General features: G+C 41.3%; 1 long non-coding RNA gene and 1 pseudogene across 1 annotated transcript in view; both read left to right on the top strand.

The window, feature by feature from the left end:
- The first annotated feature begins 12,632 nt into the window (after positions 1-12,632).
- LOC120364953 (protein FAM32A-like) lies at positions 12,633-14,631 on the top strand (annotated as a pseudogene).
- Positions 14,632-21,684: 7,053 nt separating this feature from the next.
- LOC141584977 (uncharacterized) overlaps positions 21,685-27,827 on the top strand; it is a 46,406-nt gene continuing 40,263 nt past the window's right edge. The window contains exons 1-2 of the long non-coding RNA XR_012518260.1: positions 21,685-21,741; positions 25,718-25,870. This is a non-coding gene — a long non-coding RNA (uncharacterized LOC141584977). The remainder of the gene's footprint in view (positions 21,742-25,717; positions 25,871-27,827) is intronic.

Here is a 27,827-nt window from a genome sequence, read left to right on the forward strand (position 1 = left end):
TTGATAACTACCATTCTGACTGGCATGAGATGATATCTTATCATGGTTTGGATTTGCATTCTTCTGATAATTAGTGATATTGAGCAATACGCTTTGTGATCATCTGCATGTCTTTTGTTGACTTAAGTTTCTTATACATTCGGGATATAAGATTTTAATTGGATTAATAGTTTGTGCAAATTTTCTCTCATTCTGTGGGTTGTCTGTTTACTATGTTGATAGTTTCTTTTGCTGCACAGAAACTCTTCAGCTTAATTAGGTCCCACTTATCAATTTTTGTTTCTACTGTAATTGCTTTTGAGGACTTAGTCATAAATGCTTTGCCAGCGCTGAAGTTCAGAATGCTATTTCTTCTAGGATTTTTACAGTTTGAGGTCTTACATCTAAATTTTTAATCCATCTTGAATTATATTTGTACATGGTGAGAGGTAGGGGGTTCAGTATTATTTTTTGGCATATGAGTAACCAGTTATCACAACACTATTTATTAAGCAAAGAGTCCTGTCTCCATTGCTTATTTTCATCATCTTTGTCAAAGATCAAATGGTTGTAGGTATGTGGCTTTATTTCTCAGTTCTGTATTTTGTTCTATTGGTCTATGTGTGTTTTCATACCAGTACCATGCTGTTTTTTTTACTGTAGACTTGTGGTATAGTTTGAAGTTGGATAATGTAATGCCCCTGACTTTCTTCTCAAGTTTATATTTCTGTGGCTTCTGTTCCACATAAAAAGATCTCACTCGTGCTGTCTTTCTGGATTTGCTTTTCCCTTGAGATTTAGATATGTTGGTTTGGTCTGTGACCTCAATTATCTGATGAGTCTAAGAGAAGTTATAGAGGTTACATATATCCAATTTATTTATTTATTTACTTAATTGTAAGTTGATAAATAATGATTTCTGAACTCTTTATAGGTAGGAGCTGAAACTGGAAATCCTTGATAGACTTTTTTTTTTCTCATGTCAATGGAGAATGAAAATGCCTGCACATTCTTTGTTGCTCCTTTCCTTGAAAGTTGAAGTTTATTTTATCTTCCCTTGAATTGCAGTTGACATTATTAAAGCTCCAATGGTAGAATATGGTGGAAATGATGTTCTGACGGCCCCTAAATGATATTGTAAGGACACTATTATCTTTGTTAAAATACATGCTCTTGGAGTACTCCAATTTGGGGCTGTCACCACAGAATTCCACAGAAGAATTCTCTGCTGGAGAGAGAGCTCTTTTGGGAGAACAGAAAGCCATCAGACATAAAATAATCCACCTTTGATATTTCTGCATCTAGTAGTTTGTGTCATCCTAGATGACACTCCAGACATTATGGAGCTTCAAAGACTGACCGCACAGTAACTTTGTCTAAGTTATTCATTAATGAGAAATGTTTAATAATAGTATGGTTTTACTAAGTCACTAAGTTTGGGAGATGTTTGTGACATAGACATAACCACAACACTCCCCTACATGCCTCTTCAGCTGCTATGTGTCTCACATTCTTTTTATTTTTTTATTCTGAAATCTAAATATTTACTATCAATATAGTTTTGAAATCACTAAAACTCTCTTTAACTGTGTCTAATGTGCTCTTAAATATAATCACTATGTTTTTAATTCACTTATATTTTTAGTTCTAAAATTTTTTTAAATTTTACTTTAAGCTCTGGGATACATGAGCAGAATGTGCAGGTTTGTCATATAGGTATACACATGCCATGGTGGTTTGCTGCACCCATCCACATATCATTTACATTAGGTATTTTTCCTAATGCTCTCCCTCCACTAGCCCCACACTCCCACCAGGCCCTGGTGTGAGATGTTCCCCTCCCTGTTTCCATGTGTTCTCATTGTTCGACTCCCACTTATGAGTGAGAACATGTGGTACTTGGTTTTCTGTTCCTGCGTTAGTTTAATGAGAATGACATTTTCCAGCTTCATCCATGTCCCTGCAAATGACATGAACTCATATATAGCGCAATGGAACAGAACAGAGGCCTCAGAAATAACACCACGCATCTATAACCATCTGAACTTTGACAAACCTGACAAAAGCAAGCAATGGAAAAAGGATTCCCTATTTAACAAATGGTGTTGGGAAAACTGGCTAGCCAGATGCAGAAAACTGAAACTGGACCCCCTCCTTACACTTTCCACAAAAATTAACTCCAGATGGATTAAAGATTTAAATATAAGACCTAAAATCACAAAAACCCGGTTCTAGAATTTTTATCTGAACTTTTATAAGTGAAATTTATTTATGGACATTCTCTTTCTTGTCATCTTTTTCATTGAGCTGCCTCCACTTTTGTGTCCTATTCCTTTTTGTGTCTGGTGTTTGAATAATAAAATAAAAATTATAGCATCTGGATAAACCTGAATAAAAGATATTATATATTACTAGAAGATAGTTGGTGTTGGCGCTTATCAATTTTATCTAATCTGGAATATGGATGGATGTGAGGCTGGGTTTCAGTCTTTGTACATCTGAGATATCGCTAGCTTTCTCATCTTTTTAGGATAACCACCTTCAGAGTTCCCAATGGAATTCTGAATTGTTTAATAGGATCCTTATCTTAGGTGAACTCTACACTTCAATTTCACACCCCCGCACTATAAGACTTGTGAAAACTCTATTTAAAATTTAAGTTTTCAGCTACTGCTCTGTGCTTAGTTCTGCTGCCCTCATATATGACTTTGTTGACACATAAGTAAATTCGTTGAGAGGATAATTAGCTCCGAACATCGGGCTTATTAACCTGATTCCCCTTCTCCATGTTGTGTTGGCCCCTCAATTCATTCCTACCATGGCAACCATTACATCATTTTTTTTCCCATCACTATGAGATGACTAAAATCTCTGCTCACCCACTCTACATTTTATTTATTTATACATTTTATTTATTTATACATTCTACACTCTCTTTATTTATACATTCCATTCAGCCTCACTGGCCTGTACCACTTATAAATCTAATAATTGCCTTAGAAGAAAAAAAAAGCATAAAATTCTAGGCTCACCTTAATAAATTTGCATTCTCTTTTTCTTGATCTTTCCAGCTCTGGAAACCTTGAGAATTCTTTGATGTCTTTTAAAATGTCACTCTTTGGTGGTTTTGGTCAGGTATTTTTGTTGTTTTCAAAAGTATAGGTAGTTTAGTATAAATTGGTGCATTCTAGATAGAAATGAAAGAACCTGCATGTCACTGTTTTTAAGAACTTTTAAAAGAAAAGGTAGAGTGTTTGCTTGTTAAGATAAATTGGCCTGAAGCCACCTCACCCATTTTGTTTTCCTACTGTTCATTTTTTGCTTTAATTTATTTAACCAATTAAATATAAAAATCTAACTTAAAAACAAAATTATGCAGGACAAGCTATGAAATAAAGAAGAAAGACTGTCATTCTCAGAATATTTTTATTCTGGCTTAGGCTATAAAGCTATATCACATAAAACACACATCAACTAATTTAAAACAATTATATTTAATTAGTAGAAAGTTATGCTACATGTGGGAAAATGTGTGTAAAATAATAAATACCACATAGACCCTGTCACGCTATGGAACTTGTCTTAACATTGTAATTCAGTATTTTAAAGTTAGGCATTTTACAAATTCTGTAGATTTAGCATGGTTGGCTCCTGGTATGGTCTCTTTGACCCAGTATTACAATACAGATTACTGTCTTTTGTAATCTTTTAAGCAAATTCTAACATTATTGGAAACACGTTTGCAAGGCTGCAATTGGAAAAAAAATTTCAAGATATACAAGGAAGAAAAAACACAGGTCTTTGTAGGATGAAGATAGTTCTTTATAAGGACTGAGCATACAAATTAACTCTGAAGAACTTTAAAAACGACTCATTCCTGTGAAATTCTGATTTAATGGGATTAACTCACAGGTATCTAATAAGATCACTGATGAAGTTGCAGGATGGATGATAATGACATCATTGGCCAGCATTTATCCTGTTATTGAACGTTGGAATGGTTGCTTCATTCACAAAGATTTGACCAGGAGTCTTCTCTGTAAACCCACCAGGTCCTTGAACCATCCCTGTAGCTGACTGAGTTAGTGGTGAAGGCATTTGGTCCAAGCAAGGTCCCCTAAAGGATTAGGCCAAGACCACCAATAGATGTGGTTAGAGAAAAGGCACATGAAATCCAGACACTGGAGTCTCCCAGCTCTTCTCTTCTTGGACCTTGTTCAACACTCACTTCTCTCAAGTACCTGAGCCAAAGCCTTTTAAGAAGTCTCATTTTAGTGTTAATTATCCAGAACTGTAACCAAAGAAGCTAACTAAAAGCTCACTGCTGAAGAATACTTTCAGAGATGCAGATACTTGATAGTCAGTCAACCCCAGACACTGGGGATTCAACAACGAAGACTGAAATAGGGTTATCAACTAACATATGAGCACCCCTGAGCTGATAAAAACCTGGACCCTAATGAGTAGCAGATGGTGCTTCTGAATAAAATGGTCAATTAGCTGTTTTGAAAACAGTCAGCATTCTAATGATCATAACCCCCTTTGAGAACAGGGATTCCTCACATGATGAGGGCATTATTTACAACTAATTCAGCCATGTAAATCTAAATGATACTAATAGTGGTAAAAATTAACATTTATCAAGCACTTACTTAGATGTGTCCCAAGCTTTCATGCTCAAAGCTTTAGACTTATAATTACATTTACTCACCACCGCCATTTTATGGAAAAGATCCTATCGTTTTCTGGTTTTGGAAATGGAAAACAGACAACAAACAAAAAAAACCTCGAGGCCTAAAGAGTCCACAGTCCACGGTCTCTTAGCAAGCAGCAGAGCTGGGATTTGAATCCACATCTGACTTGGGAATCCACATGGACAACCTCTGCTATTTACTGCTTCCCTGTGGAAAGAGGGCTCTTCAGGAGATAGCGACATGCAATGTCGTCTTCTTAGCTTGTGGGTGTCCCAAAGGAATAAAGTGTTTATTCATGCCTCAACATCCCATAAAGTGTCTTATAGAAATCTGTGCTAACGAGTGAGAATCAAGCTGTAAAAGTGATACTAAAATCAATATATTATAGATTATGAAATGCAAACATTGTCTTGGTAAATATTTATGACATAATGCCCCAAATTATGTTCAATATTATAATTCAATTATCATTTTTAAAATTGTACTTCGTATAGCATAAGCCTAAATAGGCAACTAATCAATAGCACTTGAAAAAAAGTAGGATCCTATATTGACCTTAGAAGCTTGGGAATAAATAAGATATGCATGGGTTGCAGAAGAGATGTACTGAAACTCCTTGCAAAAGAGTCACATATGAAAGCCAGTTAGTAAGACTGGATAAAATCAAATCAGGAGTGATTCTTCAGGGATCAGATATTTTTATTCACAATTTGGTCCAAAAAAAAAAAAAAAAAAAAAAAAAGCAACCCAGCAGCAACAACACATACACACATTTAATTAATAATCAAAAATAAGTTGTTATTCATTATAGTCAACCTGAATGAATACAGCCTTTCTCTGGTATCTTTGCGGGATTGGACATGTTGTGAGTTTCCTCATGAAATACTTCATAGGATGATAAAATGCAACAGAAACTCTTGTCTAGACACCATCCTTGCTGAGGCCCACTTGGTCACCTTGGAAAGCATCACAGAGCCACACCCAGCCACTCTGCCCTCTACACACGAGGCTATACCAAGTACAATATTTTAAAGCAGGTTTCACAGTGAAAGTCTGGACTCAGGCCATGAGACACTGGCTCTAAGAATCCTGTGTATTATCTCAATGTGAACTTTTTAAACAATCTCCTGAATTAATGTGGTGATTCTCAAACATTAATTTTGCCTCTTCCTCCTTCGGCAGGAACATTTGGAAATGTCTGGAAACATCTTTAGTTGCTTTAAGTGGGCAGGATGCTACTGGAGTCTAGATGGTCTAGGTCGAGATGCTGTCAAACATTCTACCATGTACAAGGCGGCCTCCCAGGTGATGAATCACCTGATACAAAATGTCAATTATATCAAGGTGGATGATACGGCTTGGCTCTATGTCCCCACCTAAATGTCACCTTAAATTGTAATAATCCCCACTTGTTGACTGGGCGTGGTGGCTCACACCTGTAATCCAAGAATTTTGGGAGGCTGAGGCAGGCAAATCACAGGTCAGGAGATCAAGATCATCCTGGCTAACACGGTGAAAATCGTCTCTACTAAAAATACAAAAAATTAGCAGGTGTGGTGGCATGCACCTGTAGTCCCAGCTACTCGGGAGGCTGAGGCAGGAGAATCACTTGAACCCAGGAGGTGGAGGTTGCAGTGAGCTGAGATTACACCACTGCACTCCAGCCTGGCAACAGAGTGAGACTCTGTCAAAAAAAAAAAAAAAAAAAAAAATCCCCACTTGTCAAGGACACAAGGACAGAACCAGATGGAGATAATTGGATAATTGGGGTGGTTTCCCCATTCTGTTTTCATGATAGTGAGTCTCATGGGATCTGGTGGTTTTATAAGCATCTGAGGTTTCCTCTGCTTGTACTCATTCGCTCTCCTGACACCCTATAAATAGGTATCTTAGCCATGATTGTAAGTTTCCTGAGCCTCCCTAGCCATGCAGAACTGTGAGCCAATTAAACCTCTTTTCTTTATAAATTACTCAGTCTCAGGGAGTTCTTCACAGCAATGTGAGAACGGACTAATACAGCGAAGAAAACCTGTTTTAAAAGGTCCCCTTCCCTACCTAATATATTTATTATTAAATACTTAAAAAATATGAAACACAGAACTGAAGTCCAGGCCGTTCTCAGCACTAAGGCTTCAGCAACGACAAGGCAGAGTCCCTGTCCAGAGATTACCTCTTTTTTTTTTTAATTGCATTTTAGGTTTTGGGGTACATGTGATTTGCTGCCTTCCTCCCCTTCACCTGTATCCGGCATTTCTCCCCATTCTATCTCTCCCCAACTCTTAATTAGCAATGTGAACTTAGGCAAGACATGTAAACTCCTGAAGGCTGGTCTCTTGTCTGTAGTATAGGAGTACATAATAACAACTAGAGTGCACATTTTTATTGAGGATTAAATAAGTTTATAGACAAGTTCTCTTTTGTTCTTCTCCTCAAATCTCACGCCCTCTTCCCATGACCCCTTAGGAATTATTTGCAACATCTCATCTAAGGGACTCCTTTGGTTTTAGATACCTTAAATTATTAGTAGGTTCTGGATCATGTTTGATGACTATACACCTTCCAATGTTAGTCCTGTCTTGTAATATTCCTTATTCTTTGCTTTTTCGCATTTCCCCTGGGAGTTGCTGGCGCAAACAACAGGTGGAAAAATTCAAGGGCAAAAGGAACACTTACTAAATAGAAGTTTATCTGCCATTAAAAGCCATCCGTTAGTCAATAATACCGGCAAAGTGGCCGTAGTATAGCAGGCACTGGAGCAGGGTCTGGGAAGTGCACAACATTATATAGACAGCCCCATGGAGATAGAATTCCACAGCAACTCTGAAGCCATGTACATCTCTCAACCTAAATTCCAAAAAATTCTCCATGATGTTTCAACTTGAAAAAGAGAAGTATAAGATCCCTAGAAATTAAAAACAAATAATCTCAAAATCTTTAAACTTTGTTCATTGATGTAAAAGGACTTCTAAACTTTGTTCAATGAAATAAAAAATAACTATTCTGCTGTAAGGTTCAGGCAAGTCCAGAAAACTTGCTGCTTAGTATGGCAATGGGACAGCATCAAAGCCTCACAGTTGTTCTGTGCTTACAGTCAGCCTGTGGCATGTTTCAGTTCTTACAAGAGCCAAGAGAGGTGGACGTTATAGAGAAGAGAATGGTGCAGCTCAGGAAGGCTGAGTGGATGCAGTCTCTATATGTAGACCTCCTTATATCTTCTTCAGCACCAAGCATAGTGCCTTGAATTATTCACTATATTTAATGCTTTCTAAAAACAGAGATATGCCTAAAGACCTGTTTTACTGGGTCAGGAGTCAAGAGAGATAGTCTATTACTTTAGGTGTGTCCGTTTTTAGATTACTTCATGTTTGCTTACAAAAATCCAGCTGGATTTCTAATGTAAATGTGGTCCAGGAATATGTGTCCCCATTTCCCTGATGGACTTTTCCTAAGCCAACGTGTAAGCTCCTCAGGCTGAAAGAAATAACAGTTTTGTTGACCCTGTGCTTCAACAAATTTGCTAAGAAGGCATAATGTTGAAGCCCCTGTACACCTGCGGGATGCTGTGGGAGGCCTGCCTACCTTCCTGGAGAATTCCTTTATTGGCTCTGCCCGGGAGCAGTTACTGGAATCTCTCCAGGACTTGGGACTGCTACAGCCTGGCTCGATCTCAGGCCTTAAGATTCCAGCTCGTCACTAGAGGCGGTCCTCCATGGACCCATGGAGACTGAGGTGAAGACCTTGGTACTAGGGAGGGAGGGAAGGATGTGGGCGCGTTTTCTTCTTGGACCTGAGAGATGATACATGATACCAGATTAAAAGAAGGAGAAGTGTGTACCATAAAAAAAACAAACAAACCACAGCAACAAAAACACTTTCAACACCATCCCGCAGGGCATACAAAATGCATTTGCTAAGAAGGCATAATAGGTTTCCTCAATTCAGGTAACAAAGAGGTCAGGATATCAGAAGGGGTTCAGAGACCTGTTTGCGGGTACACAATTTTCTATCCTGCATATCTCTGCATGAGAATATCAAAGGTGTAAAAAATATGATTCTGTCTTGAACTTCTCTTTCTACTCAATGGGTGAGATGAAATTCTAATTATTAAGGATTAAACAGCTGAGAAATTATCAACTAACTATATATAATACAAAAAGATAGTTCACTTGAAATCTGAAAAGAGAACATAAAAATGCAGTACCTATGTTTGAGAGGTTGGTTTGTTTGTTGTTTTTGTTGTTGTTGTTGTTGTTGTTGTTGTTGTTGTTGTTGTTGTTGAGACAGAGCCTCCCCTCTGTCACCCAGGCTGGAGTGCAATGGTACAATCTCGACTCACTGCAACCTCCACCTCCCGGGTGCAAGTGATTCTCCTGCCTCAGCCTCTTAAATAGCTGGGACTACAGACATCCACCACCATGCCCAGCTAGTTTTTGTATTTTTAGTAAAGACAGGATTTCACCATACTGGCCAGGCTGATCTCAAACTCCTGACCTCGTGATCCACCTGCCTTGGCCTCCCAAAGTGCTGGGATTACAGATGTGAGCCACCACGCCCCGCATTTGAGGTTTTTTTGTTTTTTTTTTTCTTACTTTCAGATTCTAAAGGTTGAGAAAGTTGGGTGTGATGTGACAATTCATTCTGCACCAGCCCTGCTGTCAACGCCTTCACCCAGATGTCGGCGTTGAGGTCCCAGACTTCAGAAAAATGAGAGACCACATGCACCAGGATAACAGAGACAAACCCCAAAAGCCGTATGTGAAAGTTGATGTCTCTACCGGCAAGGCAGCAGGAGTCTGAGAGCCTTGATTTAATAGCTTGAATTTGAATTGAATAAAGCCTCAACCAGCTGCAACAAAATGTGCAAGCTTTCTGAAAGGTGACACTGGTAAGTGTGGATAAATTCACTGTACTAATTAACCTTACTCGGATACTAAAGTAATTCCATTCAAGTATCTTCCACTGAATAGGGCAACATAATGGACAGTGAAATACATGCTTTCCATTGGTAAAGATTACAAATTAAAATTTTTATTTGTGTTTGCTTTGCTTTCAATTTTTAGCATGACCTGTGGAGATCAAATTGGACATTAGAAGGCATACGATATACAGTTTCGTACCCGAATACAATGACAAACACACATATGTTATTTTAGAAAGTTTTTCAGGATTCCACTGCCTAATTTCTTTTTCTTTGCAAGAAAATTGTGTTTTTCAAAGCATTTGATTTTTGCAATGACTTATAACTAAATAATAAGCCAATCTAGAATGTGTTTTTTGGTGAACATATGTTTTCATTCATACTGACAAGTATGTAAGGATGAAATGTTGGTTGTCAGGTCTACATATATTCAGCTTTAGTAGGTACTGTTTAATAACTCCACAGTATTTTAACAATTTTAATTGCTGTCTTATAATGTTAATGTTAATATAAAGAATGTTTTCTTTTTTTTCTACTGATTATTTAAGCTAACATATTGTCTTACATGTGGCCTCTATACAATGAATGTGGATGCTTTTGACCCACTGAGCATTGAACCTGTTCCTAAAGGGAGTTGATACCCTCTGTGGCACTCTCCTCTGGAGACAGACATCCTGGGTTTTATTTATTTTCTTCTCTTATGAGTAAGATATTTAAATTCCTTGGGTTTCAGCTTTGTCACCCGCAAAATTGGGATAATAATAGTTCCTACTTGATGGTATTGTAGTGTGAAATAAATAGTATCACACATAAAGTGCTTAGAAAAGTCCTAGATACAATTTAAGAGCCTGAATTGTGGGTTAAAGCCATAAATTACAACTGCAATAAACTGATCAGTGGAACACCATTTTATTTGCCATTTCTTTTCATGGCTGACTTGCCAAAAAGTAATACAAGAAGATCTGCTAGCTATTTCTGGGAAACAGTTGTCCCTCTTTAAAAAGAAATTGCTGGCTGGTCATTGTGGCTCATGTCTGTAATCCCAGCACTTTGGGAGTCTGAGGTGGAAGGATCACTTGAGCCTAGGAGTTTGATACCATTCTGGGCAACATAGTGAGATGCCTGTCTCTACAGAAAAAAATACCAAAATAGTTAACTAGGCATACGGTGGTACATGTCTGTAGTCCCGGCTACTTGGGAAAGTAAATCAGGAAGGTCACTTGAGCCCTAGAGTTTGAGGTTGCCACAAGCTGTGATTGCATCATTGCACACTCCAGCTGGGTAGAAAAGCTAGACCCAGTCTGGGTGGTGGGGGGGGGGGGAAGAGAGAGAGAGAAAGAGAGAGAGAGAGAGAGCCACATATGGAAAATACTTTCACACTGCCCTCACTATTGATTGGAAGCTGTCAGGTGTGGACATAGTATCTGTAATTTCAGCAGCCGTATTTGACCATGCAGAGACAAGAGTTAATAGAAAACCAGCATCCCAAAATACACCAATTGGAAAGGAAAGTCTGGTTCCCTGATGACATCACAGATGTGTGCACACACCTTGCACTGGCCTGTGTCTGCATTTACTGTTACGTACCCAGTAACCACAACCATCATTAACCTATTCGTAAGGTGTGCCATGCCTTGCAGTCAATATATCCTAATTGATACAATTCAAAAGCCAGAAGGGGTAAAGACATCGCAAGGTATGTAAGAAAGATTTTTCAGATGTGCCGTCCCTCCCCGTCCTTACTCCTGAAGAGAAGCTTCAGGAGCAAGCCAACCATAGCGTTCTATACAAATGTACAAGATTGCAATCAACGCCTCCTTCATTCTTTCTTCCCTCTTCTTTGCTGGCCTCTTTTCTGCTCCTCAAACACACTGAGCATCCTCCTTCCTTAGGACTCTTTCACTTACTATTCCCTCTGCAGAGAGTTATTTTCTGCAGATGAGCCACACCTTTCTGACTCACGTTCTTCAGGTGCTCAAACATCACCTGCGGGACAGGCCTTCTGTGTGTAAACTAAATCACGTGCAAGCACTTCCCCTCACCCTCTATTTTTGTCCTTGCCTTGTTTTATATACATGATCACAGTGATCACAACCTGATAATTCATTAATTTTTACAGCCGCTTCCACCATTTTATCAACTCCCAAGAACGTGGTTTTTTAAAAATATATTAATCTCTTAAATAATGTAGAAAACATAAAGTGGAGTTACACATCCTTGTTACAATAATGCTAGCTTTTACAATTGTCCATGTATTTACGCTTACTGAGATCTTTTTCTTCATAGAGCTTTAGTTACTGTCTAGTGTCCTCTCATTTTGACCTGTCGGGCTCCCATTAGCATTTCTCACAGAATAGACCTAGTGCTAATGAATTCTTTCATCTTTGATTTGGAAATGTTTTAATTTCTCCCTCAGAAGGATAGTTCTGCTGGATACTGAATTCTTGGTCTACAGTTTGCTAGGGCTTCCTTCCTTCCTGCCTGCCTTCCTTCCTTCCTTTCTTCCTTCCTTCTTTCCTTCCCTCCCTCTTTCCTTCCTTCCTTCCTTTCTTCCTTCCTTCCTTCCTTCCCTGCCTCCCTCCCTCCCTCCCTCCCTCCCTCCCTCCTTCCCTCCTTCCCTCATTCCCACCTGCCTGCCTGCCTGCACTTCGAATATATCAGCCCACTGCCTTCTGGCCTCCAAAACTTCTGATGAGAAACAGGCAATCTTACTAAGGATGTTGGGCCAGGTAAACTCCTGGCTGCTCTCCATCCCTGTGTTCCAAGTCTTGCTGGTTTCTTTCCAGAGTCCCTTCTCCCATTGCCTCTTGTCTCTATTCTGCAGAGCCAGGCTCACATCTTAGCTACCACACAGCCTCCTCTCACTTTCAGAACACCTGGTTGGCATCTCTATTAGCCACATTTGCTTATAAAACTTACTTGTCTGGGTTAGAATTCTTGTTTTTTTCACTTTCTGCATAATTTTGGGCAAGGTGCTCACCTTTCTGTATTACAGTTTTCTCACCTGTACAAATAGAGAGAATAATAGTACTTACCCCATAATGTTTTTAGGAGAATTAAATGAGCTAACACACAGTCTACCCACAGAACTGCAGGCAGATGTCACAGTGGCCCACAAGCAGGTCCGAAAAGAACCTCTTAAGTTTAAAAGCATCACAGAGCTCAGCGTAACCAAGCAGAAGAAGAAAAAGAAAGACCAAGACAAGGCGAAACTCAAGGAATGATGGAATGAGCAAAAAGAATCAGGAGGAGCAGTGTGGCCAGGACAAGTGGACCCCAGCCCAGGTGGCCTTCAAGAAGATGCAGGAGAACAGACAGAGAGGATCCTGAAGAAAGCATCCAAAAGCTACAGGCAGAGGGCAGAGGACTTCAACAGACACCTGCTGCACACACTCAAGGAGCATGATGACGTTTCTGCAGTGAGCTGGACGATGTGGTCTCCACGCTGGGATGTGGCCGTAGCGTGGGGAAGTGAGAGTCCACATCGGAGTTAAGTCTGTTTCCTTTGGTATTTTCTAGAAACATTGCTTGGCATGCACCCTTGAATCTCCTGCTGCGACGCTGCTTTTCAGAGCTGTGCACCCGCATTACAGAACTTGATTAAAGTGAAACGGTTTCTTCATAGAAAGTACACCTTTTGGTGTAGATGGGAAGTTTTAAAAGCTTATCCAGAAGTAAAGGCCACGTTCGTGTCCATGCCCTGTAAAAAATGTTTTTAACTTCGAGTTGCATCTCACCCTCTGAGGCCAGGCAGCTGTCTTTGCCTGGATGAAATGAACTCCAGAGGATGAAGCGCTAATGGCGTGTGACCTGCTGTGTGCAGACCCCTGTGAGACCCCCTGTGGGTGCCCTTCCAAGCTCCCTCCAGCTCTGGGCTAATGCTGTTCCCTGCAGGTCCCAGGAAAGCCACTTGCAGCTTCGTGGTCCTCTGACTGCCTCCTCAGCCACTGGCCAGTGAGACAGTGCAGCCTGATAGCAAAGCAGCATCTAAGGCAGGGATGGACCATGAACCTCGTCCCTTTCTGGATGTGTCTCTCCCAGTCTCCTTCCAAAAACTCCTAATGGGCATTGTCAATTGATTTTCACTTTTCTTTGTAATGAAGCCCAGACACAAGCTGCCTCAGCCCTCAGCTCAGAGCTCCAAGGAGCCTCTTGAGTTTACTCAGAGTTGACACATCACATGGGGTTCTTTGGCATTTCTGCCTTAAGACAGGTCAGGGGTGACAGGACCAGGACAGAGCCCCAGCACAGACAGACATGGGCACAGTCAAGTGGTGGAGCTCAGGTAGCAGTGCTGGAGGGCCAGGAGGGTCTGGGTGTGCCAGATGAGAGTCCAGCTCCACGTGCTATTGGGAAAAATGGTCTCTTTTGGGAGAAATGGTCTCTGTTAATGTAGGTATTTAAAGAATAACAAAGGCAGAAGAGAAAAACCAAGCGTGGAGTTTGGAGTTGTCTGCAAACTGTAGAATAAAGCAAAAACTGGTTATTAAAAAGTGAGCTAATATATACAAATAAGTTAGAAAATGGACATATTGTCACAGCTTGATAGATATTTGCTTTTAAAATTATAACTGTAATAATCATAGTGCTTTGAATCATCAGTCCTTTGTATAATCTTCACTCCCAGCAGACTAAAATACGTCTTAGTGCAAATGAAGGGATGGCATTTCATTTATTTTAGAATATTTTCACAGAAGAGTTCATATATCTGGCAAAAATGTAGTTCTATGTAAATGCATATCTCATTTCCACAGTTAGCGTATAAAAGGAAATTATTTGAGGTCAGAATTACTCTTGAAATTTCTTTAAATCAACTATAAATTATAGAGTATAAATTTGTGTACATAATCCTTTTAAGTAACACCCATGCCCATCAAAGTGTTGACAATCACTGAGTTAGACCAAAAGTGTAATGAAAGAGAAAACAACACACGGAAAGGTAAGAAGTCGACCAGTCCTCAACGTGAATCCAGCATCTTAGAGGAGCCACACCGGTTCCTTCTCATCTGCAGGCTTGACTCCCTTCAGTTCTGCTGCTAACCTCGATACACAATCCTAGATTGTCTTGTTGTAAAGATTAAGGAGATCACAGAAAACATCTTGCTAAGGATTGAGTTTTAATGCTGGTGCTTTTAATTATTCTTTCATGCTGCAAAACCATGTGAGGCAAAGTATTAACATTTAAGTTTTTTTTTTTTTTTTTTTTTTTTTTTAAGCATCAAGAATTCCAAAATCAGGTACAAAATCAAAAGGCAGATTTTCAAACAAAACCTTTGAAAAGTGGTTCTTTAATGCTTAAAGGATCTCACCCTTTTCCAGAACAGAGAAGTGTCAAGAGAAGTGAGCAAGAAAAAAGTTCTTTGGACAGAGCCTGGCGAAGAGACATCTTTGTGTTTAAAGGAGCTGTTGAAACTCATGGGTGCTATGGTCTGGGATCTGAGTCCTGCTTAAGATGTGTGAGGCTCAGAAAGGGCTGGTTTCCTGTTGGACATCACAGCTTGGACATCACTTCCTAGCTGCGATGTCCAACAGGAAACCAGGGCTCTCAGAATGGAGAGAGGAGGCAGCATGTCCTGTGCACCAGAAGTGGGTAAGCCCTGGGCCAACCATGACATTTGGCATTTATTGTCCAAAGAGAGTTATGTTTGAATATCAGCATGCTTGCTGTTGATAATTATCTATTACATAAAAAAAAAATAGACAAAGCTGAGAGTTAAGCCAGGCAATCGGAACCCTGTGGTCACTCTAGCCATGCAGAAAACCAGCCTGGAGCCATTGAAAGGGCACCTTTGGAGGTCATAGGGGCCTAGGCAGAGTCTGAGTGTGGTGGATGAACAAATAAAAGCAGTTGTGGAGGTTCAGGAGGGGTCAGTAGAAGCAAACTATGCATTGCTCAGGGGGATTGCCATCTGAGTGCCCAACAGGGTACCTTCCAGGAGTCCATGAAGTCAACAGAGAATGAATCAGACTGAAGCTCCCACCAGACCAGAGACCTTAAGCCAACTGAAGACAGTAAGTTACTACAATCTCTCCTGTCTTCTCTTGTGCCCTGTCTTCCCATTTGTTGGAAATAGCTGCTCGGTGCTGCAAAGAAAAAAATAGCACTGAGACAAAGGATCTTTCAGCAATGCAATTTTTAATTCCTGCGCTGCAGGAAGGGCACCCTCCCTAGTCATCATGCCGTAAGAGTACCATGAACAAAAGAAAACACACAAATTTATTCCTTACGCATGTGGGATCATCGTTGCTGCTGTGTCTGATCTCCGTTGGCTGGAGTCAGACCTCACAATCTAAACTAAAACCCGATTGGCTAACAACTTCAAACTTTTTTAAACAGGGAAAAGCAGTGGAGAGCTGGGACCTGCCTGTGAGCAGGACCGGCACAGATATTTTGGTTAAAGAACAAAGACATAGAATGTATTATGTGTCTGTAAGCATGGCATGTCTAACAGCTACATAGGATGGGGCTTAACAAAGTCATTAGCACACTTATTGTTTAACAAGAAAGGAGACTTTAAAAAGGAACTTTTCTACTTCCCACACCTTTCCTCCCCCTAACCCTCAGCAACGCTGGAAAGATTAGAAATCCTGGAAAGAAGAGAGGGGAGACTGCTTCCTTCCAAAGACTTCCAGCCTGAGCTGAGAGAGGAAATAATTTAATATAGAACTGTATTTGAAATTTTCCCTCATTATATATTCAAAATAACCATTTTTTGAATTGGTTATTCTAATTTAGACTGTTCGCAACTTTTAGGGGAACATAGGACTTTTTTTTTTTTTTATCCTAAGAGAGGTGGTGGAAAGTCCTGGGCTAGCTGAAATTTTCACCCATTTACAGGAAGGATTGACTCATTGGAGAAAATTTAAGGGCTCAGGGAGACAGAATAATTGCATTTTAATCACATCCCATAAACTACATCTTCAATGTACCTGCTAATCGGGATTTCCTTGTTTCCATTCCTCCTATTAATAAATACTTGCAAAATACTAGGTGAATCGCCCTCTTTAAGAAATACAATTATGATATAACTTCAGCTTACTTAATACCTGTTGCTTAAAGTTGAACGTATTCATGTATGTGGTTTCATTAATCTAATCCTTCCTTATAATAAAAACATAATCCCTCTGGCTTAATACAAGGAAAATTCACCTTAAAACATTTCGATGTTATGAAGAAGTCTGGTGTATATTAATGTCTCCCTACACTTCCTACAAGTCAGCTTCAAATACTTTTTACATTTTACTTTTCATAGAAAACTGCCCTGCACTGAAAAGAAGCCTGCTGGATCCACATCCTAGGTTCAGCTTTTATGAGCTGTGGGGCTCGGGGGAGGGGAGGTTCACTAACATGACTCGGAGGAAGTATAAAAATTATAGTAATGAAGAACAATGCCTTGAAGATTGTAAACACTGAAAGTCGTTGCCTGACATTCATCCTATCATTTAGGATCTTGTTTTGGTCTTAAGTGATAGAATTGCAGCAGGAACCAGTTCAGAGCAGAGATTGTCTGGGGCTGTTTCTGGGAGGCTGGGTGTTGGGGGTGGATGTTTGTCTGGAGCTGTTTCTGGGAGGTCGGGTGTTGAGGGTAGAGATTTGTCTGGGGCTGTTTTTGGGAGGCCGGATGTTGGGGTCGTAGGTGCAAAAGGCAGGGACCAGAGTCCCAAGGACTGGAAAGAAGCCAGTGCCTTTCTCTCCCTCCCTGGTGGTTTCATCTCTTCTGGTCTTGGTTTGGACTCCTTTGTTCTCACAGCAAAGTCTTCTCCACAAGGTTAAAGAGCACCCATCTCTCTCTCCAGCATGTGTCTCTGGAGGCAAGGCTGGTTTTACTCCAACTTCAAGCATTAAAAATCCAGAGACAGTTTCAGAAAGGCCTGGCCTGGTTTCCATGCCTACCCCGAATCTATCTTGGGGGAATAGGCAGCTAAGATTGTCCATGATGGGCCAGGTGCCTCCAAGAGATCAGAGGAAGGATGGAGTGCACCCTAAGAAAAGGGAGAAGACAGCCTTGGAGTAGGATCCAACAAAGACTTGGAGACTCTTAGATGTCAATATAAATCCATTCAATAGCCTGAGTGTCTACCCGAGGCAAGCAGATGCTGCTGCTTGCTGAAGATCCAAAGACAAGAAAGACACGTACATACTCCTTGAAGAGGGCACACACTCACTATGAGAAACAGAGCTGTCCCTCAACAATCACAGCACACTGCGAGGAGCTAGCATAGACATGCTAGAAGGCAGCATTGTGGGCTGGGCACGGTGGCTCACGCTTGCAATCCAGCACTTAGGGAGGCTGAGGCAGGCGGATCATCTGAGGTCAAGAGTTCAAGACCAGCCTGACCAATATGATGAAATCCCGTCTCTACTAAAAATATGAAAATTAGCTGGGCATGTGCCTGTAGTCCCAGCTACTTGGGAGGCTGAGGCAGGAGAATCACTTGAACCCAGGAGGCAGAGGTTGCAGTGAGCCAACATTGTGCCACTGCACTCCAGCCTGGGAGACAGAGTGAGACACCATCTCAAAAAAAAAAAAAAAAAAAAAAAAAAAAAAAGAAAGAAAGAAAAAAAGAAAAAAGAAAGCAAGCAGCATTGTGGTAGCTCTTAGAAGAGGTTGGTCTCTGCCCTGGGCAGGCAGGCACCAACAACTTCCCAAGATGATTGATTGAGGCCTTGAAGGATGAGTAAGAGTGTCCCAAAGACAACAGGAGGAGTGACTTCCAGGCAAGGCATAGAATGGCACATCCTCAGGCAGAGTTGAAGGGTCCCAAGTTCTGAAATTAAAAGGAGTAAGTAGGAAAATGGAAGTCACATCTGCTCATGGATAAATGGGCAGGAGTTAGCGTGGAGGGTATTGCCCACCATGCTGAAGAGCTGGGAACTTATTTCTGAGTATGATTTAAAAATAAGCTGGTGATAAAACTCTCATGGGGTATAACAGCAGGGCCTCATCACTGTGGGCTCTGGATAGGCATCGTGCTCTGTGTGTTTCACACTGTGGACAGATGCTGTTCTAGATCTTACAGTGCAGGTGAGAAAATTAGGCTTAAAAGGGCTGTATGCCATATCCAGGATCCCTCAGACAGTAAATGGTAGATCTGGAAAGCCACTTTACTACACTACATAGCCTCTTGAAAAAGGCAATGCATGTGGCAAACACAGAATATAGAGAAATACTGAAAATGGAGCATTATGACTTTCAAGCCAATGTCAGAAACAAATAGCTAACATACTGGACCTTCTGAAATATGTGAACTCCCAATTTGTCCTATAAAATTCATCAGCATTATTCTCAACTCCCAAAACGTCCATTTGAGTGAGGCGAGTTGCCAGTTTATATTTGTTTTACCAAGATTTCTATGAACCAGGTTTTGAATTTCAACGTTTCTTCATCAGAGAATAACCAACAATGATTGCAGGGAAATAATGAGTTCCACTTTCTTACTAAAACTGGCTGTTTCTTTTTTATTTATTCCTTTATTTTCTTGAGATGGAGTCGGCCTCTGTTACCCAGGCTGAGGTTCAGTGGTGCGATCTCTGCTCACTGCAACCTCTGCCTCTTGGATTCAAGTGAGTCTCCTGCCTCAGCCTCCTGAGTAGCTGGGATTATAGGCATGTACCACCACACCTGGTTATTTGTGTGTGTGTGTGTGTGTGTCTGTGTGTGCATGTGTGTGTTTAGTAGAGACAGAGTTTCACCATCTTGGCCAGGGTGGTCTCAAACTCCCGACTTCAGGTGATTCACCCACCTCGGCCTCCCAAAGTGCTGGGATTACAGGCGTGAGCCACCACACCTGCCCAGAATCCATTTTTAATGTTAATTATTGATATTTTGAGAGGGTCTAATTCTGTAGCTATTTTGAGATTTTTTTTTCATTTCTACAATGATAACTAAAGAGGGAAAATATCTAAGAGTTGGCTTGACAGCATGGGGATTTTTAGGGGTCCTCTTTAGCGTCTGACTTCTGAAAGTTAAATATTTATGGGAGTAATAACTATAAAGCTGTCTTTGCTGCTGACATTAATGGCAATGCCTGATCCTAAAGCACAGAGTTGACCTTGGCCTTAGAACACCAAAGAAAAATTCCATTTGTCTCTGGAATAAGATATGCAATTACAGGGAGGAAAAAAAATAAATGCCTGCCTGACTCCAGAGATTCTTTCCAAGGAGAACTATCCTGATTAAGTTTCTAAACAAGCTTCAATGCAGATGCTCTGGGTATCTCTCGATTCATTTCTTCCATGTGTTTTCTGAGATGTGCTAATTTGTGACAAAACTCTCTCCTCCCTACCTTCTCTTAGTTACACGGTATATATAATCTGTGCATTTGGAAGAATTAATTTTATAGTTTGTGAAGTCTTCAAGGCAGGATATTGGTGAAAAATCAGGCAGCAGAGTGGGTGGAGGGGATGTATTCGTCTGTTCTCATGATGCTAATAAAGACATACCCAAGTGTCAGGCCTCAAAGTCCAAGCCTGGCCATTCTAGCCTTGGTGACCCTCATGTATACCTCTGAATGGTCCCCAAGAGCCAGGAAGTCTGAAGTAACCACAAGTAACCAGATGGCCACAGAAAGAAGTAAAACAACTTATTTCTGCCTCAACTAATTGCTCTCCCCCTGCAACCTGCAACCATTTTTCCTGTTCAGCCTTGTGAAAATTTCCCCCTGGACACTGGGTTTCTCAAGACCTACACCCTTGTAACTATGTGATTTATCTCACCCTCTCCTCTGCTTGCAAGGGATATTGCCCACCCTTATGATCATGCCTGTTTGTAGTAGATGACCCCTACCCTTATGACCATGCATCCTGTGACACCCTCCCTGCCGACAACACCCCCGGCCCCAGCTTGCAAAACCGCCCTGAACTGTAACTACTGTAACTTTCCACTGCCAACCCCAAACCTATAAAACCAACATCTATCCCACCGCCCTCTGCTGACTCTCTTTTCAGACTTGGCCCAATGCACCCAGGTAAATAAACAGCCACGTGGCTCACACAAAGCCTGCCTGGTGGTCTTTTTACGGAAATGACGTGCCTGACACCAAGACTGGGTAATTCATAAAGAAAAAGACTCTTAATGGATTCACAGTTCCACATGGCTGGAAAGGCTCACAGTCATGGCCGAAGGTGAAAGGCACGTCTCACACGGCAGCAGGCAAGAGAAAGCATGTGCAGGGGAACTCCCCTTTATAAAACCATCAAATCTCATGAGACTTTTTCACTATCACAAGAACAAGGCAGCTTCTGGGCTGAACAGAGTGAATGCTTTCATCTACCTCAACCCTTTGCTTTAAGAATGCACACCGGAGACGGGATAAATTGAGTGCTGTCACTCAACTTATGTTTTCAGCTTCTTAAACTTGTCCCCAGATTTCTCTGCTTAATCCCTTCAGCTCCAAAATGGATGAGGGCCAAAGACAATATTTACAGCTAAACTGATCAGGTATCTCAGTGAAAAGAATGAAAGATCTCTTACATCTGCCCACAGGGCCAGCCTATTTGTGGGTTCAAAGTCTGGGCTGTTTAAGAAACGTGAAGGGAAAACATCTTGAGCCCCCTCAAGCTGGGAACTGCTCAGGGCAAACCTGCCTCCCATTCTTTCAAAGCCACCTCTCTGCTCACTGAGATAGATGCACATCTGATTGCCTCCTTTGGAAAGTCTTACCAGAAACCAAAAAGAATTGCAACGATTTGTCTCTGACCTACCTGTGACCTGAAAGCCCTCAGTGGAAAAGAGGGAGGCTTGCTTGAGTTGTCTCTTGTCTTTCTGGACGGAACTCATATACTTCTTACATATATTGATTGATGTCTCCTGTCTCCTTAAAATGTGTAAAATTAAGCTGTGCCCCGACCACCTTGGGCAAATGTCCTCGGGACTTCCTGGGTTGTCACGGACATGTCTTCAACCTTGGCAAAATAAACTGTCTCAATTAACTGAGACCTGTCTCAGATTTTCTGGGTTCACAGAAATCTTATACAAAAGGAAAAAGAAAGTTTCCTTTAGTAAAATACTTGTTAAAACATCTCCTATTGCATCTTAAGGCTGTATTTTTTTCTTTCTATCATGTTAGTGAAACTTTTTGATGGCCCACATCCATTCATCCTTAAATGAGAAAATACCAGTTCCAGCATGGTATTGTAGCATAAACGTGGTGGGTGTAATTTCTTTTCCTTGAATTCCTTCACCATTTACCCAAATTTTCATTCTAACATTCCAGTGGAGCACAGTCAAAGTACATGTCCGGTAAGCAAGCAGCCTGGAAGATGAAGGATCGGGGCTGCCAGGGGTCTGGGTAAGGAAGTTGTTCTGTTGCCTTGTCTTCTCCGTGTTTTGGGTTTCCACTGCTGCAGGGAGCAGCTGTCTGAACCTGGATTTTGTCTGGTCTGGAGTCCATGATGGACAGCTCACATGGCCAAGTTCAGCTCCTTTTATTATTTCTTTCTGACCCAGCAGAGAGAAGACTGGCCACTCTTGCCTGGCCCCTGCTGTAGGTCCTGGGGGCCCTGCCTGGGAGTTCCGATCACTGGTCCTTTATAAGCTGATCATCCTTGAATGAAAAGAGCTACTCAGTGATGTGAGATGCACCTGCCTGGTGGGCTGCCCTCTCCGTGTGCCCACTCTCACTCACAGATGTACACAGCAGGGGGTTCTGCCAAGATCTGTGTACCAGCTGATGCTATTTGGGGTGCAGGTTTCTGGAAGCCATGCTCAAACTGGTTTCAACAAAAGAGTTGAGCCAGGCATGGTGGCTCATGTGGTAATCCCAGCACTTTGGGAGGCCAAGGTCAGTGGATCATGAGGTCAGGAGTTTGAGAACAGCCTGAACAACATTGGTGAAACCCTGTCTCTACTAAATACAAAAATTACCCGGGCATGATCGCATGTACCTGTAATCCCAGCTACTCAGGAGGCTGAGGCAGGAGAATTGCTTGAACCCAGGAGGCGGAGGTTACAGTGAGTTGAAATGGCACCACTACACCCCAGTCTGGGTGATAGAGCAAGATTCCATCTCAAAAAAAAAAAAAAAAAAAAAAAAAAAAAAAAAAAAAAAAAGAGTTTACTGCTGAATAGAACTACAAAGCCCAAGACTAGAACTAACTGACTAACTGACTAGCCTCAGGGGCCTGACTAGATTCAGGCGCCATAATAATGTATCCAGTCTCTTTCTACTTCTTGGTATCCTTGGTGAATGTTAGATTTCATTTTCAGATTCCACTCACCATCTCAGGCTTCTGTGATCCATATGTTTAGTGATACCTGAGGAAAAATATAGTATCTTTATCTGATAATTTCCTAGGAGTCCCAGAACTTACACTATTCATAATAATCATCTCAATCTATTCAATATCCCAACACTTAACTTTGGCCACCATGGTCAGAGGGATGGAGTGAAGAGGACTGGGGAAGAAAGCCCCCGTCCGTCATGTGCCTCCTGGTTCCCAGTGACCGCAGCAGGGAAGAGGGTGGGCTTTTGATGCTCTAACTGGTCAGAAGGAAAATCTCATCAAAATCCCCATGTAATAAAAATAGCTATATCCAAATAAAATTTGGTACTGTGAGGCAAACAAATGAGCTGGGACATGAACAACATTAACAGTTGTCTGCCCCGATATCCACTAACTACCTTTAAGTGAGGCAGCACCGTTTTGCCAGAAGAGGTTCTGCCTGTTGTGGATATGGATGACTCTCTGTTCTTGTTACCAGCCCATGAAAGTGATACGGCTCTGATTAGCGGAGGAGCATCAGGTTCTTTGTCTGGAGTTAGAAAAAAACGACACAGACACATGTGGAGTAGTTTTAAGGAGCAGAGAGTTTAATAGGCAAGAAAGAAGGGAAAAGACAAAAGGAAGAAGCTCCCTCTACAGAGACAGAGGGAGGGGAGCTCCAAAGGCGAAAGGGGAAACCCCAAGTGTGGGGGTTACTAGCCAGGCATAGGTAGAGGCTGGAGGAGGCTGTGTCTGATTTGCATAGGACTTAGGGTATTGGTTTGATCAGGCATCTCATTTATGCAGCCCATGACAAAACCGGCCCTCCTACCTTGGCCTTTAATATGCAGATGCAGGGCGCCAGGATGTTCTGCACACGTGGGGATATGTGGGGGCAGCCATGTTGCCGGGAACAGGCGGGGCAAGGTCAGGAAGGCATGGCAATTGCCATGTTTGGGTGGACCCATTTCTATGGCTGGTATTTGCATATCAAAGGTTGCCAGCCTGGCTTGAAGAGCCAGGGCTTTCCAGCTAGGCAAGAAGCTTCTTTAAAAATGAAAACCTCCCAAGGACGCCTTTTTCTCTCTATCTGCCTAAAATAATTTCTTAATAAATCCTACCACGAAAGCATCCTCTTTCTTTAAATATCCCCTTGTTTGTTTTACCAGGGAGAAAGAGCTAGTGTTGACACAGTTGTTCAATTTAAAGACCTAATTGGAATTACCCAATTTTAAATAAATTCTCAGAATGGGTGTCAACTTCCTTGGGTCCATAATCCACATGAAGAAAGAGATTAGAGTGTTTGACTCCTTTCTTAATATGCAAAACTAAAATTCTGGATGCTGTTGATAAGACAATCCCTTCTTTTTTGGACTGTCAGAAACATGATAGCCAAACAAAGATTCTGATTTACTTTTATGAAAGAAAGTGGAACTGATGTTGAAATTGCAAGGAGAATTAGACTTCATCAGAAACAAGTCATGCCATGATGTTGGAACTCTACTTTCTTCTTCAGTTCTGACGATGTGACATAAAAGACTAGATATTTTATCAATTTTCCATCTTTATTGATATACAATTGATAAATAAAATTGTAGATATTTAAGGTGTACAATATGATGTTTGGATATACACATACATTGTGGAATAATTACCACCATTGAGCTATTTAATATATTCCATTTCACATAATTACCATTGTGTGTGTGTGTGTGTTTAGTGAAAGCATTTAATATCTCAACCCTTAGCAAATTTCTAGTATATAACACATCATTATTATCTATAGTCACAATGCAGTACATAGATCTCCAGAACTTATTTATCCTGCATAAGTGAGATTCTGTTCTCTTTCACCAGTATCTCCCTATTATCCTCTCCTGCGGCCCCTGGCAACCACCCTTATCCTCTCTGCTTCTATGAAGGTAATTAGTTTTAATCCACATCCTAGGGGTAGCAGTTTCACTAATCACACACTCACACTCTTGCATTGATTAGCAAATGCCTAATTAGAAAGTCCACAGTCCAGAATTCTCACTAAAGCCTGTCAGCTGTCATTTTCTATGTCCACTCAACACTGAGGTCTCATTAGCTACTGTAATGCGTCTAGGGATGCTTTTTCCCTGGAAAGTTTAGCGGTGTGTTTACTAGCAACATGGATGTAGAAAATGGGTTTTCATTGACGAGAAAGGCAGATGGAATGAACTCAATAAGTCACTCCCCATACCTGCAAAACAAGGTCTCACCATCTCATAAGCCACATACTCTATACTTGTAGGGAGAACACATGAGATCAAACCTGAAACCACCCTCCATCCAGTCACTGAGATGGCAAATTCTGGTTGCCAGATGCCAACTGTGACAGATTTCTTCTCTGAGAACATTGTCATAGCTGTCTCATGGGGAAATTTTATGGGATGTGTTATGGACTGAATTGTGTTCTCCAAAACTTATGTGTTGAAGTCTTTGGTTTTTCTGTTTGTTTTTTTTTTTTTTGCTTTTGTTTTTATTTTTGTTTTTGATAGAGTTTTCCTCTGTTTCCCAGGTTGGAGTGCAGTGACATAGTCTTGGCTCATTACAACCTCTGCCTCCCAAGTTCAAACAATTCTCCAGACTTATCCTCCCGAGTAGCTGGGATTGCAGGCGTGCATTACCAGGCCTGGCTAATTTTTGTATGTTTAGTAGAGTCGAGGTTTCACCATGTTGGCCAGGCTGGTCTTGAACCCCTGATCTCAGGTGATCCACCCACCTCAGTCTCCTAAAGTGCTGGGATTACAGGCATGAGCCTCTGCGCCTGGCCTCATATGTTGAAGTCTGAACCACCAATGTGACTGTACTTGGATATAGGGCCTTAAAATAACAAATTAAGATGAACTGAGGCCATAAAAACGGAGCCTATTCCGCTTTGATTTGTGTCCCTGTGAGAAGAGAAAGTCACATGAGAGATGTGCACGCTGAAAAGAGACAAAGCGAGGACACAGTGAGAAGGTGGCATCTGCAAGCCAAGGACAGGGGCCTCCAGAGAAACTGAGCCGGCATACATTACACCTTCATCTTTGACCTCCAGCCGCCAGAACTGTGAGACACGCCTTCCTGTTGTTTAATCCATCCAGGCTGTGAGACTGTTACAGAATGTGTGGTTGGATCACTTACAAGGACAGAGGTATCGTGCAGTTTACAGAAGGTATGGACTGCTATGCTCCTGAGGTATGATATGATTAATTATCAAATACTCATGTGCATGGCAGAATTTGTCCTGAGACTTTCTTTTCTCTTAATCTGATTATGAAGTTGGAGAAAAGGCCAATCCCTTGCCCCTCTCAAACTCTGACAACTAGGTAATATGATAATTATTATTATTATTTTTTTTTTTTTGAGACAGAGTCTCACTCCATCACCAGGCACCAGGCTGGAGTGCAGTGGCGCAACCTCAGCTCACTGCAACCTCCGCCTCCCTGGTTCAAACAATTCTCCTGCCTCAGCCTCCTGAGTAGCTGGGACTACAAGCGCACACCACCACGCCCAGCTATTTTTTTTTTTTTTTTGTATTTTTAGTAGAGACGGGGTTTCACCATGTTAACCAGGATGGTCTTGATCTCTTGATCTTGTGATCTGCGCACCTTGGCCTCCCAAAGCACTGGGATTACAGGCATGATATAATATTATTTTTAAAATGGTTACCCACTACCTAAAGGGCTGAGGCTATTTCATAGCATCTGCTCTTTGACTTCACCTGGACAATCTCTATAAATATACCTAATGTTGCCTCATAAAGTGCCCAATATTTCCGATTGCTCTGGCAAGCTGTTTTTTTTTTTTCTTTTTTCTTTTTTCTTGGCATGGAAATTAGATGATAATGAAGCCTGAGGTCTTCTTGAAGTCATTTGGTTACCTATCTTGGTATCTTGGCTCTAACCAGTTTCAGCTGGTTTGTTTATAAAGGGAACATTTTATTGCAGGCATCCTTAAATATTAGCAGAATTTGGATAGGGTAGAAATTCAGCTTTGTCACGTAGGCATTATACTAAGTAACATGAACACCAGGGAAGAGACAATACCCTTCTCATGAGTGGGGGCACTGTCACCAAGGAGATGGTGGGTTGGAGCTCTGCCTACCAACCAAACCTTATATCAAGACTCTGTTCTGTTCTTATGCTCTAGAATTCCACAGTAGTATTGCAGATAGGACATTTCCTTAAAGAAAGATAGAAAGCTAAAGCACGTTGCTATTGATCTGTTGGATATAAACAGCTTGCATGCCTGCAAATTATTTTGGTTGATTTGTGCCCACTCCTGTTCAAACAAGGCCTTCAAAGACTCCTCGGTTCATTCTGGAAACACAGACATTTAAAAACCTCCCATGTTGGCCAGGCACAGTGGCTTATATCTGTAATCCCAGCACTTTCGGAGGCCAAGGCAAGTAGATCACTTGCGGTCAGGAGTTTGAGACCAGCCTGGCCAATATGGTGAAACCCCATTTTTATAAAAAATAAAAATTAGCCATGTGTGGTGGTGGGTGCCTGTACCCCCAGCTGCTGAGGTGTGAGAATCGCTGAAACCTAGGAGGTAGAGGTTGCAGTAAGCTGAGATCATGCCATTGCACTCCAGCCTGGGTGACAGCGAGTCTGTCTCAAATCGAAAACAAAAAGAAAAACAACAATAAAACTTCCCGTGTTCTTAGGCTCTGGCTCTGTCCAGGAAGTCTGCTGTCCATAGGACAACCTGAGGGCTTTTTTCCCAGCTTCTAATTCCAGAGGCTTTTGTTCCCTTCCTCTCTGAACACTGCAGTCGTCAGGTTGACAAGTAGCCCTGGTTTCCCAAAGTCTTGGTTGAAACATGGGAAACAAAGGACATTTGACAAAAAAAAATAATAATAATAATAAATTTTAAAAAGTTCCTCAACTAATGCCACAGCGACCCCAAAACAATTCAGCAAATGCATCAGGCCTCAGAATCATTTGTTAAATCAATTCTTTCAGCCTCTGCCGATGACCATTCTCTCCGTAAGTCTCCAGCAAAATTCCCAGTGGGAGGC

The sequence above is a fragment of the Saimiri boliviensis genome, chromosome 7 (genome assembly GCF_048565385.1).
Source record: "Saimiri boliviensis isolate mSaiBol1 chromosome 7, mSaiBol1.pri, whole genome shotgun sequence".
Lineage (NCBI taxonomy): Eukaryota > Metazoa > Chordata > Mammalia > Primates > Cebidae > Saimiri > Saimiri boliviensis.